The sequence below is a fragment of the Mus caroli genome, unplaced genomic scaffold, assembly GCF_978045245.1.
Source record: "Mus caroli unplaced genomic scaffold, Mus_caroli_1 scaffold_3, whole genome shotgun sequence".
NCBI lineage: Eukaryota > Metazoa > Chordata > Mammalia > Rodentia > Muridae > Mus > Mus caroli.
Genome location: NW_028227258.1, coordinates 29,190,296 through 29,207,739, shown reverse-complemented (window position 1 = coordinate 29,207,739; position 17,444 = coordinate 29,190,296). Strand labels below are relative to the sequence as shown.

Here is a 17,444-nt window from a genome sequence, read left to right as displayed (position 1 = left end):
ATGATATTCCTATTTCAAATCAACCATCGCTGTCTCTCGCTCCAGTCCAATAGCAAGCATTAACATAATGCAGACTGTTGTAAGGCAGATGACCTCACAGGCCCCTAGAATGTCTTCTCTTCTTGTCCACAAAGGGTGATCCTAACAGGAGTTAGGGATCTATTTTTCTGCACTTGATTAGTAAAGTATCCCAGTTCTTAGAGTAAACCAATTTTCTTAGCGCAGATTAGATACCACATTTAACATGTCTGAAATTTTACATATGTACATGAGTCTGTTTCTAGACTTTCATTTGTTTTATCTGTCTAATTCCTCTATGAATACATCTCTACCATATTGTATCTTTCTCACCAGAAAAATCCCCATTCAGGTTTCCTTCTGGGTCTTTTAGTAAAAACTCAGTTTTCCTCATGTCTTGTTCTTTTTCATAACAGCATTATGTAACAGTTTTTCAAGTCACTTTTTTTTCAACACCCAAAGCTTTTTTATTAACAGTAAGATCCAGTTTTTGTAGCCTCGGCTGGCCCTTCGGCCACTGGCACTCTCGAACTTCCGGCCCTTGGAACGGAAGGGTTTGGTGTGGCTCTGTGGGGTTCCTGGGACTTTAAAAAAATGTCAGTACACCTCTCAGCCCTTCCAAGGACCAGACAGGAGCACAGGTCCTCAGACTTGGGACTCAGGGCCAAAGGTGAGGATCTTATCCCCAGCCTTGAAGATGCGATTTGGGGATGGCTGCTCACCGGCAGTGCACACACCTTCAGCTTGGGCACTTCCAGAATCCACACAGCATCTGTGACTGTCCCCACCGGGAAGCTTCATCTTTCGGACCATCCGGGCAGGGACAGAGGTGGCCGATTGGTGCGATAACCTTTTCAGCACAGCCTGATTGAAGGCGGAGTTGGTCCGTCTGGCCAGCTTGCCTAGCAGCCGCAGGTAGATATCCTGGCTCTTGGGCTCCTTGCACCGAACCTTTCGGCCCTTGTTGTGGCGAATGTCAACACCCATGATGGCTCCTCCTGCTAAGCCAGGTCCAGAAAGCAAAGCACTGTTTTTTTTTTGTTTGTTTTTTTTTTTTTAAAACAGTAGGCATGAGGGCTTGTGGCAGAAGCCCGCGCACCGGAAGCACGAGAGACAGAACGCGAAGCAACTGCAGAGGAAGCAAGTGAGAATGCTTAGTGGTTTCTATATCCACGGTCTCCAGGACACAACCACAGGACCAGAAGGGCCAGCTTCACACCCCTATCATCCTGCATAAGCTTTTGGTTGAGAGTTAGATAGAATGGAGCCTTTCTTGCCTTCCTTGCCGATCTCCGCGGTCTCTGGTCTTGTTTCATAGCCGAGTCTCTTCTTCACCCAGCCTGCCTTGACTTAGGAACTCGCTTCTCGTTCTTGTCATCACATCTGTGCCTGGATTAGTGTGACCTGGTAAGATGCTCATCTACTGCTCGGTTTTAGCTCCCATGTCCTGCTGCTTTGATGGTGTGTTAGCTCCTCTTTCTTTCTTTCTCTCTCTCTTTCTTTTTCTTTTCTTTTCTTTTCTTTTTTTTTTTTTTTTTTTGTCGCTGTGATGAAACACCATTATTGAGGCAACTTATAAAAGAAAGCCTTTAACTGGGTTTCTGGTTCCAAGGGGTTTGGGTCCATGGTAGTGGAGCAAAGATATGGCAGCAGGAAGAGCTGAGAGCTCACATCTTGATCCCCAAGCAGGAGGTAGCGAGGCCCACTGGGAATGGTGTGTGTGAGTCTTTCGAACCCTCAAGGCCCAGCTCCAGTAACACACCTCCCTCCATGACCACACCTTCTAATCTTTTCCTCAAAGTTCCACCAATTGGCGCCCAAGTATTCTAACACATGAGCCTGTGGGCTTCATTCTCATTCAGACTCCCTCGGAGAGCATCGAGCTCCACCTGGGCCATTTCGTGTCTGGTTTTCAACTTCAGGTTTGAAAACCAGATGCTTTGATTCATGTTGAACCTTGAAGAGCAACTTTCCTCCAGGGTGACTTCCATGCCATTCAATGACAGACAGACAGACGGATGGACACACACACTCACACTCACACTCACACACACACACACACCAGCTCATGGTATTCTAGCTAATTTAATTTAAACTTCTCTGTCTTTCTCTCTCTCCCTCTCCCCGTGTGTGTGTGTGTGTGTGTGTGTGTGTGCGTGTGTGTGTGTGCATGTGCACACAGTGACTTTTTTGTGAGAAAGTATCAGATGGATCCCACAGAGTGTGTTTGCTTCTCAACTGATCTTTTCATTTACTTTGTGAAGACCTGTATTAAATGAGTTGGTGTAGATATTATTGAAGAGGCGGTATCTAAGCCACGTGACTCCAATAAATGTGAATTTCCTCAACTTGTGAGCATCTTGAAAAACCAGGTGGGCAGTGCCTCAGACTAAAGTGGACTACTTGGACAGTGTACAGCTCTTTTATGACACTAAGTGGCAGGTCATTTATTTGATACATATTTTCATGTATTCATTTAGCATTTATCTATCTCATCTATCTCTGTCTGTCTGTCTGTCTGTCTATCTATCTATAGAGAGCATATGTTTATATATAACATATAAACCTAAATACTTCTATATAACACTGTGGTATGGTCATAACAATATTGACCAGCAGCAGTAAAAGCCCACCAGGGGAAAATTATTTCCTCCAAGCCATGAGGATGAAATCTCTGGGCAGTGTAGAGAGTGAGCCTTTCAGCAGACAACAGGAGTGAACTGGCTAATTTTTAAAAGGACCCTCCTCGGTAAGGGAGGACTAGCAAAGAAGGTCCCCCGTGAGCCTCACCAAAGAGATAGACAGAATAGTTATGCCTTTAATGGAGTGCTGTGCTTTTCATTCCCAGAATCCCCCCCCGCTCCTCAGTGTGCATCAGCACTAATGCAGAGTTCCTGAAGGGGGGACCGGGCTTGGCCTTTTAAAAGTTTCCCAATGAGTTTCATATATGACCAGGGCCAAAACCATTATTTGAGCAGGACTTTTGGGAGCACCAGCTTGCCCATATATCATCACCAAACCTGCTTTTTCTTAAATGTACAGCAAGCTTACGGGTGCAGGAGCTTACATGGCAGCATGGGCGTGGCCACTGTGTGTGTCTGTCTTTCAGAATTACTCAGGAAAGCATACCTCCTGTTCTTTCTGTTTCTCAGCCCGATTTCTCCGGCAGCTTGGACCAGCTCACTTTTTCTCCAATGCTCCCTTCCCTGCCATATGGTTGCTTGTTCACCATGTTGATGCTTGGTCTACACGCTGTCTTAACCGCTCTTCAAAGCTGTCTCTCCTTCCTCTTCCTTCAGGCAGCTGCTGGGATTGACAGCTTGCCTGCCCTAAACCTTTTCTTTTAATCACTGTAAAATTGTCCTCCAACTTCCACTGGGGTCTGTTCTAAAATTCTTTTGTTAGTGAGACTGAGAACCCCGGGAGGGGCTCCTGACTTCCTCGATATCAACACCATCATTGGAATTCCTCATATTTTTGATCTGGATTCACGTCCATACTGAGGTTTTAACCATGGACTTAGCATTGGCCTGGCGACTTTTAAAGACATGGTTTCCCCGCTCCTCAGTGTGCATCAGCACTAATGCAGAGTTCCTGAAGGGGGGACCGGGCTTGGCCTTTTAAAAGTTTCCCAATGAGTTTCATATATGACCAGGGCCAAAACCATTATTTGAGCAGGACTTTTGGGAGCACCAGCTTGCCCATATATCATCACCAAACCTGCTTTTTCTTAAATGTACAGCAAGCTTACGGGTGACTGCAGTGTGGGTCAGGCAGTCTAACTTAGCATTCAGAACTTGGTTTTATTTTTGTCCTCCCTCTGTTATGTCAATTCTCTGAACTCAGAAAGTGATGTATCAGAGAGAATTATTTATAATTTTTAAAAGGACCACATCAATGCTCGGGACTCAGGGGTCCATCTCCGCAGAGAAATGGCTGTGGTATTTTTTGAAGAGCCCGGGAAGAATTTCAACAGAATGAAAAGGCAGTTGAGTGTTCACAGAATCAAACCCAGCCTGCAGCAGAATTCGAAACAATGCTCTATTGGTCAGTCTTCCGTGGACAAAAGGGCTCACCACAGCTAGACTCAAGTTATGAAGGGATAGCTTGCAGCCAGGAGTGTCTAAACAGTGCATGGATTTGTTCTGGGAAGCCCCTGTTGCTGTCATTGGAGGGCCAGATGGGGTAGCTTAGGGCTTGGGAGCTGAACTTCTGGGTGTGCTGTTAGTATCTGTGCCTATCCCAAGCATCATCAAATGAAATAGTTCCTCCAGATGCTCTGTTCAGATGATGGGCATCTCATCAATGAGCATCATATAAGGCGGTACCCATGTTGCTAGAAGTCAGTGCTGCTTTGTGTAAAATGAAGGAAGCAGATGGCTGCTAAAGGATTCACAAAACACAAGATGGGCATGCAAAAGGCATGTGATGATCCCGAGAATGACAGACATCTATCCTCCACTTTCCTTTTCTTTAATAGAGATACCCTGTGTGCACCAAATATAAGCAAGACTTACTAGGAGGGACCTGTAAATTCATGTGCATTTAAGACTGATGCTATCTCTCCTAAAACATTTCCATAAGTCTCATCTTCAATGTCAGAGTAGAAGAAAAGCTTAATTAATTGCTAAAGGCATTCTTGGTGTCATTAAAGTTTGGGAGGACAGAACTATAAATGGATACCTGAAGATGAGAATATGCACTCCTTCTGCACCCCCAAACTCAAACCTGGAAGAGCTCCTGTCACCCACATACTTCCATCTTCATGTATTCACATAGAAGGTGCCCCTGGAGTGCAAAACTATTTTCACAGTTAATGATGTTTTCCAAGTTGCTTGAAACAAAATAAAATATTATAACTGTGGGGAAAACTGGTAAGAGAATACTGAGAAATTAAGAGAAACGAATACAATAGATTCCATGGACAAGCTAGTATTTTTTTTCTCCTACCAAGAACAGGAAAAAAGAGACTTTTCAAAAAACCACTGTAAGAATAGGCAGAGCTTTGCTTAGGCCCAGGGACCAACTCCCTCAGTCCCTTCAAGTCTCCTGCAGTTTTGATTCTGTGGAAAAAGGAAGCCACGTTAATGTCTCTAAGGATGCTGGGTAAGTTTCTGGAGTCAAATGAAACTTGTGGGTACTGGAACACGCAAGGCCACTCACTGCGGACACGCTGCTCGGTGACCAGGCTCTGTCCCCTCAGCTCCACCACCTTGCACCCAGCCTGTCCCTGACCTCTTATCCAAGGCAGTTCGTTGTTTTTTGGCAAAGGAGCAGAAAGTCTGAAACACAGACTTCAAAGACAAAGGGAATTCTATTTTAACCTTAAGATTTTATTAAACTGCTACCCATCGTGAAAGGTCACCCATCGGTAAAGAACAAACAAGACCATCATTGGCTGGAAGCCTTCCAGGAGCAAGAAGGAGTGCCTTCGGAGAAAAGCACAGTCTCATCAAATGTGTGTGGGCTGCTGTGGATTCCCAGTGTTCCACGCTGTGTGCACACAGGAGGGGGGCAGTTTTCCATTGCAAGCATCTAGTTAGCACTGATCCAGCCTGAGGGAAGAAAGTTGCATGGCGGATCACTTCCTGTGTTATCAAGCTGTTGTAATATCTAGCTGCATAAAGACAATAATCTCTCTCTGTCTCTCTCTGTCTCTCTCTGTCTCTGTCTCTCCCTCTCTCTCCCTCCCTCTCTCCCCCTCGCCCCCCTCTCTGTCACACACACACACACACACACACACACACACACACACACACACACACACAAGAAAGTTGCATACAGGATCACTTCCTGTGTTATCAAGCTGTTGTAATATCTAGCTGCATAAACACAATAATCTATCTCTGTCTCTCTCTGTCTCTCTGTCTCTCTCTGTCTCTCTCTGTCTCTGTCTGTCTCTATCTGTCTCTGTCTGTCTGTCTGTCTGTCTGTCTGTCTGTCTGTCTCTCTCCTCCTTACTTTCTTCCCTTACTTCTTCTTTAAAAAAAATTTTATAGCAACTGTGATGGTTTGAAAATGCTTAGCCCAGGGATTGGCACTATTCAGAGGTGTGGCCTTGTTGGAGTAGGTGTTTCACTGTGGGAGTGGACTTTAATACCCTAGTCCTAGCTGCATGGAAGTCAGTATTCCACTAGCAGCCTTCAGATGAAGATGTAGAACTCTCAGCTCCTCCTGTACCATGCCTGCCTGGATGCTGCCATGCTCCCACTTTGATGATAGTGGACGGAACCTCTGAACCTGTAAGCCAGCCCCAATTAAGTGTTGTCCTTATAAGAGAAGCCTTGGTCATGGTGTCTGCTCACCGCAGTAAAACCCTAAGACAGCAACTGTAAGTTCGCAGAGACATTGAGTAGAAAGTCCAGCATTCCCCATGTCCCCTGCTCCAGGCACAGCCACAGCCTCTCATGATCCATCCCTCAGCGCCGACCTACATTGATATATCATCCGCAAGAAGAGTTTACTTAGGCTTTTTTTTTAAAGAGTTCTTTTATTTTTTATGTGTATGTGTGGGTACATATGTGTCTTTATGTGCACATGTGTGGGTGCCAATGGAGACCAGAAGAGAAAATCAAATCCCCTGGAGAAAGAGTCACAGGTTGTTGTGGCTCAACCGGTGTTTTCTGCTCCCTTGTTTCTTTATAGGAAGGGGATTGATTATTGCATATTAATCTGTGTTCTAAAACCTTACTACAGTCTCTGTTAGTTTCAGGCCTTTTCTTGTTCATTCTCTCAGATTGCCCATGTACATCTATAAACAATACAGTTTAGCTTCTCTTTTCCAATCGTCACAGCCTGCATTTCTCTCTCTCTCTCTCTCTCTCTCTCTCTCTCTCTCTCTCTCTCTCTTTCTTTCAAAAGATGCATCAGATCGCATTACAGATGGTTGTGAGCCACGATGTGGTTGCTGAGAATTGAACTCAGGACCTCTGGAAAAGCAGTCAGTGCTCTTAACCTCTGAGCCATCGCTCCAGCCTCCAGACTGCATTTCTTATTCTTGTCTTATTATAGCAGTAGTTCCATGCTGACCAAAGATGGGTACCAGCCCATGCCTTTTTCCCAGTCCTATCGGGAGAGCTGCTTGCTATTTTCCTCAATGAGTATGGTGTTAACTGAAGGGTTTTTTGTTGATTTTTGTCAAAACAAACCTTTCCTTTCTTGGCATTTTATCCCAACAATGAGAGGGGAAAAAAAACCAGCACACGATTTGCGTGATATATATATATAATGCTTGAGGCAATTGATTTATGAAGAGAAAAGTTTAATTTGGTTTGTGGCTCTGGAGGTTGTCAGTATAGACTTGCTTTGGACTTTTGATAAGGGCAGCTTACCATATCAGGAGCATGTAGTAGAACAAACTTACGGCATAGGTTAGGAAGTAGAGCGGGAAGAGAGAAGACAGACTAGGGTCCCCAACCCTCTTCCAACATGCTTGAATGATCCAAGGATGTCCCATAAGGCCCTGCTTTCTAATGATCCAAACCACCTCCCAGAAATGCCATCCTGGCCTTTAACCTGGGGATGTCTGAGGAACACTCATGAAAACCAACACAGGAAGCAATAAAGTATTGATTACATTTCTTTAATGGGGTCTGGGAAGTGACTTAGTGAACCAAGGGCTTGCTAAGAAAGCATGAAGACCCATGTTCAGATCCCCAGCACCCATGCCAAAAACCAGTACGGAGCCATGTGTCTGTAGTGCCAGTGCTGAAGGGGACTAGACGCATGTGGCTCCCAGGCGTTGGTGGCCTCTCGGTCAGGCTGAAACAGGATGCTCAGGTTCTCAAAAAATAGGGTGGAGACTGATCCAGGAAGACAGCCATCAACCTTTGGCCTCCATCTGTGCACGAGGCCAGACATACACAGGCTCGCGCACACACAGCCCGCAGAGAGACTTTCAAAAGATAGAATCCTGCCCAGTTGATATGCATCTGTGTACTGAAGGTGCTCCATTTCTTCTTATGTGAAGTTTGTCAGGTCTTGTGTTTCAGAGACATACCAGTCTTTATATATATATATATATATATATATATATATATATATATATATATATATATATATTTTAAAGTCCACATTATCTAGTAGTATATGCTTTCATTTCTAGCCCCCACCCCTTTCCTTCTGGCTTGGAACTCATTAATTTTAGTGATTTCTTTCAAAGAGCTTTTGGTTTTCATGGTTTCTCTTCACCCACCTCCTGGTTTCAATTTTAGTGATTTCTCCCCTAACTTTTATTACCCACTCTGAAACTGGTCTCTAGTTCAACCCTGTTGTGGTCCACAGACAGAAGTTCTGGGATTTCTCCTCTTTTAATGTCTTAACGGTGTTTTGGTTTTGGTGACATACCATGGGAGCTGCGTTGTGCCGCTGTGGGATGAGTGATCGATTGATGGCAAGTAGCTATTGCTTTGTAGTTGGGGGTGGAGGAGGGGTGCTGCCATAGAGGCCCAGAGCAGTGGCCAAAGTGTAAAAGAAGTGACCCAAGTGACCCAAAGGACAATTGTCAAAGGACAATGTTGTTTCTACTCAAATGTCCGGAGAATGAATGAGTGGAAACTGTAATGTCTTGATTTGGACACCCAGTACTGTGTATCTCTAAGCCACCAAAAATACATTCTACAATCTGACTTTCAAAACACACCCATGAGTTACCTGTTATGGAGGAAGGTGTTGTTCATGGATATAAGTGAGCTTTCTCACAGATTAGGCTTTAGTGGACTGTACATGGTCAGGGGTAGCTATGGATGTTAAGAGGACACTGTCAGTCAGTGTCTTACCATAGCCTTTGCCCCACTGCTTCAGTGCATGGGTGCAGCCTGACCAGCAGTCTGTTCTGCTCCTTCAGCAGGTCAGATGCCTTGGCACACAAGTGCCCCCTTCTCTACAGCACATGTGAGCCATGGACTGAGAGGAACTGCTGTAAAAATAGCCCTGGCTCCCTTATTCTCCATGCGGGATGTGCCCTGTACAGGCTCCAAAGCATCACTGCAGACAAGCATCACTTACCCAAACCCTTTACTGCCTCTGTCCTTGCCTGTCTCCGTTTTCCTGTATTTCTTAGCACTATCAAACTAACAAACCACTCATGCTTGATCATTGCCTCCGGATTAGTACTAGGGGTCCTCAAACTAACATAGTTGTCAAATTGTTTCTCGTGACGAGTAAACAGAGGCTTAGGCAGGCGTCAGGTAAAATGACCCAGTTTCCCACACTGCTCGGCATCTTTTTCAATGTGAGCTTATGTGTCTCCATCCCTGGTGTCTTTGTTGGTCTTGAAATTTGACATTTGTAAGTTTATAGAGACATTGAACAGAAAGTTCAGCATGTCCATGTCTCCTGCTGCAGGCACAGCCTCCCATTATGCTCCCTCAGTGCCGACCTACATTGACACATCATCTGCGAGGAGAGTTACTTAAGGCTGGTTGTTTTTTAAAGAGTTTTTTTTAAAATGTGTCTATATGTGTATTTATATGCACATGTGTGGATACAATGGAGTCCAGAAGAGGACATCAAATTATCCTAACTGCATAGAATGCACAGCCAAGAGACATATCTAGAAGCTGGAGAGATGGCTTTGTGGTTAAGAGTGCTTGTTGTACTGGTAGAGGACCAGAATTTGGTTCCCAGCAGCCACAATGTTTGACCCATAACAGTCTGTGACTCTTTCACCGGGGTGGTGGTGGTGGTGGGGGGTGTTTGATTGAAAGTTACTTTGGCCAATAGGAACAGATGAAAGCGACCCTGGGCCCACCCTTCTGCTGTCTCTCTCATCTTTACTGTCTTAGATATCACCACCAGAAAAGAGAATTCCATCAGTTGGAGCGAATAGAAAGGTGCATGAGAGAGCCCCCACCACTAAAGGAGGGTGCTGTTGGAGACCAGCCACCCTCAGTCAACTCACCAGTTTGACCCAAGATGCAAATGAGTCCAGCCCGTCTTAGCCAGGCTTCCAAGAAGGTAGCAAATGACCTGCATTGGAAGTCCAGGACTGGTAGAGAAGAGAGATTCATGAAGACATCAGGACGGAAATCAGCCTTGACCAATCTCCTGTGTGCAGTGTTTGGAGTCCCGAGAACTTCAAATGCTGAAGAAGGGTGGCGCACATCCCCAGGGATTCCATGCCTCTTGGGAAGTGAAGGCAAGCTGTGCGTGTTGAGGAAAGTGGGTTTTACAGTCCCAGCTCCCAGACGTACACACTGTCTACCTACTGCACGGCAACGAAGGTGGCATTTGACATTTGGGTTAATTAAACTTTTTAATAAAAACTTTGGGGTATGAATGCTTATCTCATATTTCAGATATTCCCAGGAGTGCTTAGAAAGGGACTCAGCATAGAAAAAAAATGCCATCTGGCAACACTCTGTGAAGCTAATTACCATGAAGTTAGAAAGACTTACACTAAAGGGCTTGCAACAGATCTTGGTTGATTCAGACGTTAACTTACCAAGTTTTGTTAGATTCTCATCATATGTATGGTCCCTCACCTTCCACAGAAAAGCAGGGAGAGATTCTGTTACTCTGTGTTTCCCAGATGTTGGCTATCCCTTACACTCAAACTTCCTTTTGAACCATTGGCGGTACAGATGCTAATACCATGTGAGGGTTCATAAGTATATTACATATACACATATTACATATGTAATATATCTATTCATGCTGTCAGTTCTGTTCCCTGCCTAATACGATAGCATAGCACATTGTGTTTTCCTTTGCTATTTAGAGCAAAGTTACAAACATATACATATGCCACTGATATTCTTGATGGAGGTTATGCTTCCTGCTGGATCTTCTGATACGGGGGGTGGGGGGTGGGGAGAGAGAGAGACACTGTGACAACTGTAGAGACTTTACCAGCTCAGTTGCCTGTGTCTGTGCATTTGTTCAAAGAACAGAGGGCAAAATACTCTCTCCCATCATCACACTGGTAAGCCAGATAAACATCATGTGTGTCTTCTCTTCTGTGTGAAATTTAAGCGGCCTGAAGGTTAAATTGTTTAGTGGGGAGAGGAAGGAGACTAGGAAGAGAGGTGATGGGGGACAAGCTAGGGTATTGGGGTGACTGTGAACAAATGCATATGTGAAGATGCCATCCTAAAATGCCTCATTTTGTAGGATAATTTAACGGAATAATTTTAGTTGACGGAGAGCTTTCTTACCATGAAGAAGCTCTGGGTTTGATCCCCAGAACCTGTATAAACCGGTTCTTGACCTGAGGGTCACATGCCAGGTATTTGCATGTGATTCACGACAGCAAAACTGCAGATAGGAGATAGTAATGAAAAAGTTTTAGGGTTGTGGGTCACCACAACATGGGAAGCTGTGTTCAAGGGTTGCAGTGTTGGGAAGGTGGAGAAGCACTGGTATAAACTGAGAGTGGTGCAGTGCACCAAATACCCCTCCCATCTATAGTCATACGTATGTGTTCACGCATATGTGTATGTGTACACACACACACATACACACACACACACACACACACACACACACACACACACACAGAGTCTACCACACGCAGAACCTTCTGCAACCTGCACACACCCTGTCTCCTGGCCCAGCATTTAGGATGATGGGGAATAAACGCAGAAATGTCTAGCTGTTCAAGGTGCTGGGAATACGAATAGGATGAAATGCTCAGCTTTAAAGAAAACACTCAGACCACCCCCCACCCCGAGTCTCAGAAGAAGGAGTAGAAAAAAATTAGGAGCCCGAGGACAGGGAGAAAGGCTGTAAAATCTTCAGGGCACGACACAGCCATTCCGAATATGATCTAGTGTCGGCCTACACTAGGCCGGTGTGAATGGGACCTTGGATTGGGTAATTAGTCCTCCCTGCTGAACTGCTGGATAAGGAGGAGGGAAATCATTTTTCTCCTGTTGTGTACAAAATGGTGAGCCAATCAGGATGGCTCAAAACCCAAGGTCACACTGAGGGTCCAGGTTAAAATCAGTTGATCACAAAACAAAACAGGATAATGTGAGTGTGGGAAAGGGCCTTGTAGTGTAGGGAGGGGAGGGGAGGGCAGGGTAAGGGAGAGAGATGAGAGAGGGTGGGAACTGAGGGGATTCAAAATGCTTTATATACAGGGATTAAACTGTCCAAGAATACATTTAGTCAATAAAAGGAAAGTAAATTGAACCTATAAATACCATTTCATATCCAAGAATAACAAGAATTAAAAGTAAGAATGAAAGTGGTCTCCTCAAGAGGCATTTTAAAAGTCATGCAAGGGTTAACGTCAAAATGTCACGCTGACAGGATGGAGACTCACCTTGTTCCAGCCTCTGACTGTGCCTATGACATTTTCTTTACATTAGGTTAAAGGCTGGGTACTATGTGGGGACTCTCATTATGATAATTAAGACAGAAATACAAACCCTGAATATGGGTGTAACCAAGCCACGGGCTGGGGTCTCAGACGCATAGCAAAGAGAAAGGTACAAGAGAACGAACATGGCTCTCATCTTCCTGACTGAAGACACACGTGACTGGCTTGACACCTGCTTCCCCAGGCATGGGTCCTAGAAGCCAAACCAAACCCTTCCCCCCACCCTTGAGTTTTCACCTTGTCTTTTATGTGTCATAACAACAAGGAAAGTAACACAGGAAAGCACATCCAAATGGCCTTGGAACCCTGGCAAGTGCCCTCGGGCTCCTAATTTAAAAATGTCTGGACATTGCCTATTGCCTCCTCCCAGTCCCGACCTGCACCTCTCTGTAAAGACCTCACGTGGCCTGTGGGGGGAGGGGAGTGAGGCAGTGCCCTTTCTCTGTCAGGTTTGGGCCAAAGGGATTCTGAATAAGAGATGTTGGTCTATTGAGAAAGACGGATACTGGCCATAAAATAATGAAGCACTGATTCTCGTATTCTCTGGGTTTTGCCATCATCCATTGATCCTATAAACATATTTTTTCAATGACTTTTTCAGGTATAGGTTAGCTCTCGGGTATGTGAAAGGCTCGAAATGGGGTTGTGTCAACAGCCTCTCAGGTGAAGAATTCGTGGAACCCCACCTGAGTATCAAGCCTGTGACTGAGGCTCCGCTCATCAGCCATTCATTTAAACACACAAGAGGATCATGGGTCTGAGTGATTTTTGTGGTATTCGGTAAATGCCAGAATATGGTCTTTATATTGAAGGAGTTAGTAGCTTATTTAGGCCATGTGGAAAAATAGATAGTCAAGGCTGATTAATATGTATGAGGTGATAAACAGCTCTGGAAAAAGACTATTGGCCAGATGTGGAGACCTGGCTATCAAAAGCCTATGGCTTAATTTAACCCATGTTCTCATGGGCTTTGAAAACAACAAGAAATGCCCGAATTGACGCTCAGGGGACAGATTGAGACATTTGAGCTCAACTGTTGATACACAAATCACACTTTGTGGAATAAGGGACAGGACTCTTGGTTGTCAGTAAATGTGACTCTTGTCTGGGGTCATCAGCCCTCAACGAGAATATTGTAGTTAGAAAGGACTCTTAACAGCTTTTGTGACTAAGCATTTACCCTATGCTTGTTTCTGCTTAATGGCACATTCCTCAACCCACCCCTACCTGTAGAGCAGCCCATGGGACAGTTCAACTTGTTTAGAAGTATTTGAGGGTTTGTTTGTTTTCTGTTCACATTTGGAAGCGTCCTCCTGTATTCTCGGAACATCGGGTTCTGTTGGAAATAGGTTAAGAACTCTGGTGCTGGGCTCTTGCAGGCACCAATCGCCGGGAGTGTGGTAGCCACTCCCCCATCAAACAAAACATATGCAGCTCATCACAGTTTCCAACCACACCACTTCTCAGTAATTTATGGTGCTTAGAAGCCCTTTTGCCTTCGGGCCCTATCCCCTCCTCATTAGTCTCTGCGACTCGACACCACAAAAACCCAATTCTCATCAATATGAGTAGCCATGGTTTAAAAAAGAACAAAACATATCCTAGTCTGTTTAATCTTCCTCTGCGGTTCATGCTTTCTTCCTTTTCGCATGTATTCATATTTGACTTCATTTGAGTTGACTGTTGGCTGGGTCATCACAGGGTCCACTGCTTCCTAAAACTTCTCCTAGATTAAAACAGGATCAAGGGAAGGATATGGCCTCTCAGGGAAGATGTACTAGTGAGTGTGGGCATAGAAAGAAGGTCGCTGGAGCAAATTAATATAGAAAAGATGATTAACAGTTCAGGGCAAATCTCATCCAGCTGTGATAACATCCCACTGGCAAGGAGGTTGGCCTTATTTGCCATAGGTTAGCTGGTTACTTTCTTATTGAGAGGCGCGCTGAGGACTTTCCCACACTCTGTGCTGTTGACATGACACGAGAAGCAAAATATGTAACCGTCCACGTGAGAACCGTGTCGGGTATCTTCAGATTTTTCATGTGGCAAAAGTGGGGTTCTTAAGTCTCCGGTGCTTTTCCTGGACTCAGCATTGTATATTGTGCTTAGCTAAAATCACGGGAAAGCTAACATTGACTTTACATTTATATTCAAAATATATTGGCATTATTGCTGCTCTGAGGTGGTCTAAAGGCCTCCTCAAACTGGGACAGGGCCCACCCAGCTGTCAAGAGAGAGATTGCCTTTCTTCTAGATGGTCAGATTTCTACTTTCTCACAATAATAACAACAGTAGGGTACCTTTCGAAAGAGCTTTTCAGAACATTTAAATTTTGCTGAATGTATGTATTTCAGACACGTTCATATGCATGTGGGCAAAGAGAGCAAGAGAAACAGGCAGAAATTATAAATGCAGAGAGCCATTTGTCATTCAAAGCCATTTGAGATGACACTTGTCACAAACAGACACCATCAGCAATGCTTCTGGCCATCTCCGATTCTGTAGCCTGGAAGAACCAGGCCCTCCAGCTGCAGCGTCCTTGGCTCCTCAGCTGTTTCTCATCAACGGACACCGGCACAAAGCCTCTATCCATAGTCAACTCGGTCAGTTTTAGGCAGCGAAAGGAGAATTGATTCAAATAAAATAAAGGATAGACAATTCAACACAATTCAATCCCTCCTCCCGTTTCTGAGTATGATAACTTGGTTGACATTTTTAAGTGTGGCATCCTCCAGCCGCCATCTTCCTATTGAAGGACTTGCACCAGCACCAAACAACAACATTAATTCTGATACCTTTTCTAAATGTGTTAGTCAGGGTTACTATTGCTGTAATAAAACACCATGATTAGGGTTATTATCGCTATAATAAATACTATGAGCAAATGCAGACTGGGGAGGAAAGGGTTTACTTAGCCTAAACGTCCATACCTTAGTTCATTTTTACAGGAAGTTAGGACAGGAATTCAAACAGGCAAGAGCTGACATAGAAGCCATGGAGACATGTGGCTTACTGACTTTTCCCCGTGGTTTGCTCAGCCTGCTTTCTTTCTCTCTTTTAAAAAAAGATTTATTAAATATTTTCTTTATTTACATTTCAAAAGTTATCCCCTTCCTTGGTTTCCCCTCTGAAAACCCCTTAGCCCATCCCTCCTCCCCCTACCCATCAACCCACCTACTCCTGCTTCCCTGTCCTGGCATTCCCCTACACTGGGGCATTGAGCCTTCACAGGACCAGGAGCCTCCCCTCCCATTGATGCCAGATAAGACCATCCTCTGCTACATATGCGGCTGGAGCCATGGGTCCCTCCAGATGTACTCTTTGGTTGGTGGTTTAGTCCCTGGGAGCTCTGGGGTTTCTGGTCGGTTCCTATTGTTGTTCCTCCTATGGGGTCAGCCTGCTTTCTTATAGAGCCCAGGACCACCAGCCCAGGAATGACTGGGCCCTTTCCCATCACTTACTAATTAAGAAAATGTCCTACAGGCTTGCCTACAGCCCATTTTTTTTAATTGAGGTTCCCTCCTCTCAAATGACATTAGTTTGTGTCAAGTTGACATAAAACGATTCAGCAGAGCAGGTTAGAAACTGCAAGTTTTAGACATCTACCAGACTATTTACTGCATTTTGTTTGATTTCAAGCCAGTATGGAGGTCCACAGGTTTGGAGGAGGTGGAAGATATTTGTTAATGTCTCGCCACACAGATCTTTATATAAAATATTACAGAAAAAAGACGAGTGGGTGTGCACAGTCTTTACAAAGGTGACTTGTCTTTTGTAAGTTCCAAAGTCTTTTAGTCCTCATCCAACGCAGCACTGCCATTGAGATGAAAATAGTCCAGTTTGCCTTAGATGCTCAAGGTGATATAGGTGAAGCTACAGAAGCTCGGTCGGCAGATATAGTTGTCAGCAGATATAGCTGTCGGCAGATATAGCTGCTGGCAGATATAGACAGTATATGTCTACTCTGACGTGACCATTCAGAGAACTCCAGGTATGACGAAGAGTAAAGAGAACCCACAGGATGATGGGTCATGAAAGAGAAGCTTGGAGAATTTGTCTAACCGTTCCATGGACAGGCTTCTGTGGGAAGCAGACAGGTAGCACACCCACATCAGAAAGACCAAGATGAAGGACTCCTCGTGGAGCTACATACACAGCCTTCCCCGGCTAGCGTGTCTTCCACAGGCTCATGCACATTTCAAGTGCAGCGTTCCTTCACTGTACAAAATGCACACCTTGTAAGGATCTATTTGTAAGCAGAAATTAAGAAAAGGAATTACAAGTAGAGAAACAACTGGATGAATTCTTTACATTTAACCTTCAGAAATTCTTTTGAACACAAAGAATTTAGTTATTTTGTAAGTTTGGCCTTTTTTTATTTTAAAGATCTATCTATCTATTTATTTATTTAATGTATGTATGAGTACACTGTAGCTGTACTGATGGTTGTGAGCCATCATGTGCTTGCTGGGAAATTGAACTCAGGACCTCTGCTCGTTCCAGCCCTGCTCACTCCCCCTAAAGATTTATTTATTATTATATGTAAATACATTGTAGCTGTCTTCAGACCCACCAGAAGAGGGCGTCAGATCTCATTATGGATGGGTGTGAGCCACCATGTGGTTGCTGAGATTTGAACTCAGGACCTTGGGAAGAGTAGTCAGTGCTCTTAACTGCTGAGCCATCTCTCCAGCCCCCAAGTTTGGACTTTCTTATAATGAGATTTCTTAAAGAAAACCAACTTTTCCCCTCCCCGTGTATCTAAGTCACCTGAGGTGACATGAACCTAATCTGAAGGGCTCAGTTCATGTCTTGGCTAAGATATTTCTACTCTACTTCTGAGACTTAGTTGAGGGCGACTTGTTATTCTTTTGCCATCACAGACATTGTGTACATAAACTCCTCAGTGAATTTTAAGATTTCTTGTGGTAAATGACTCTAGACTAAAGGACAGGCATTTCAAATAGGCCTCTCTCTAGTCTCCAAGGTACAAAGAGAAGTGAGCTGAGGTATGGGCCTGAGGGAGAGCCAGAGTAGCCTTTCCTCCCCTTCACAGATAAGGGTGTAGGGCAGAGTTCAAAAGGCGATGCTTTAGAACTTG

The 17,444-nt window shown here is 44.5% G+C and overlaps 1 pseudogene; it reads right to left on the bottom strand.

Moving 5' to 3' along the window:
• Window positions 1-456: 456 nt before the first annotated feature.
• LOC110291925 (large ribosomal subunit protein eL18 pseudogene) lies at window positions 457-1,005 on the bottom strand (annotated as a pseudogene).
• Window positions 1,006-17,444: the final 16,439 nt, after the last annotated feature.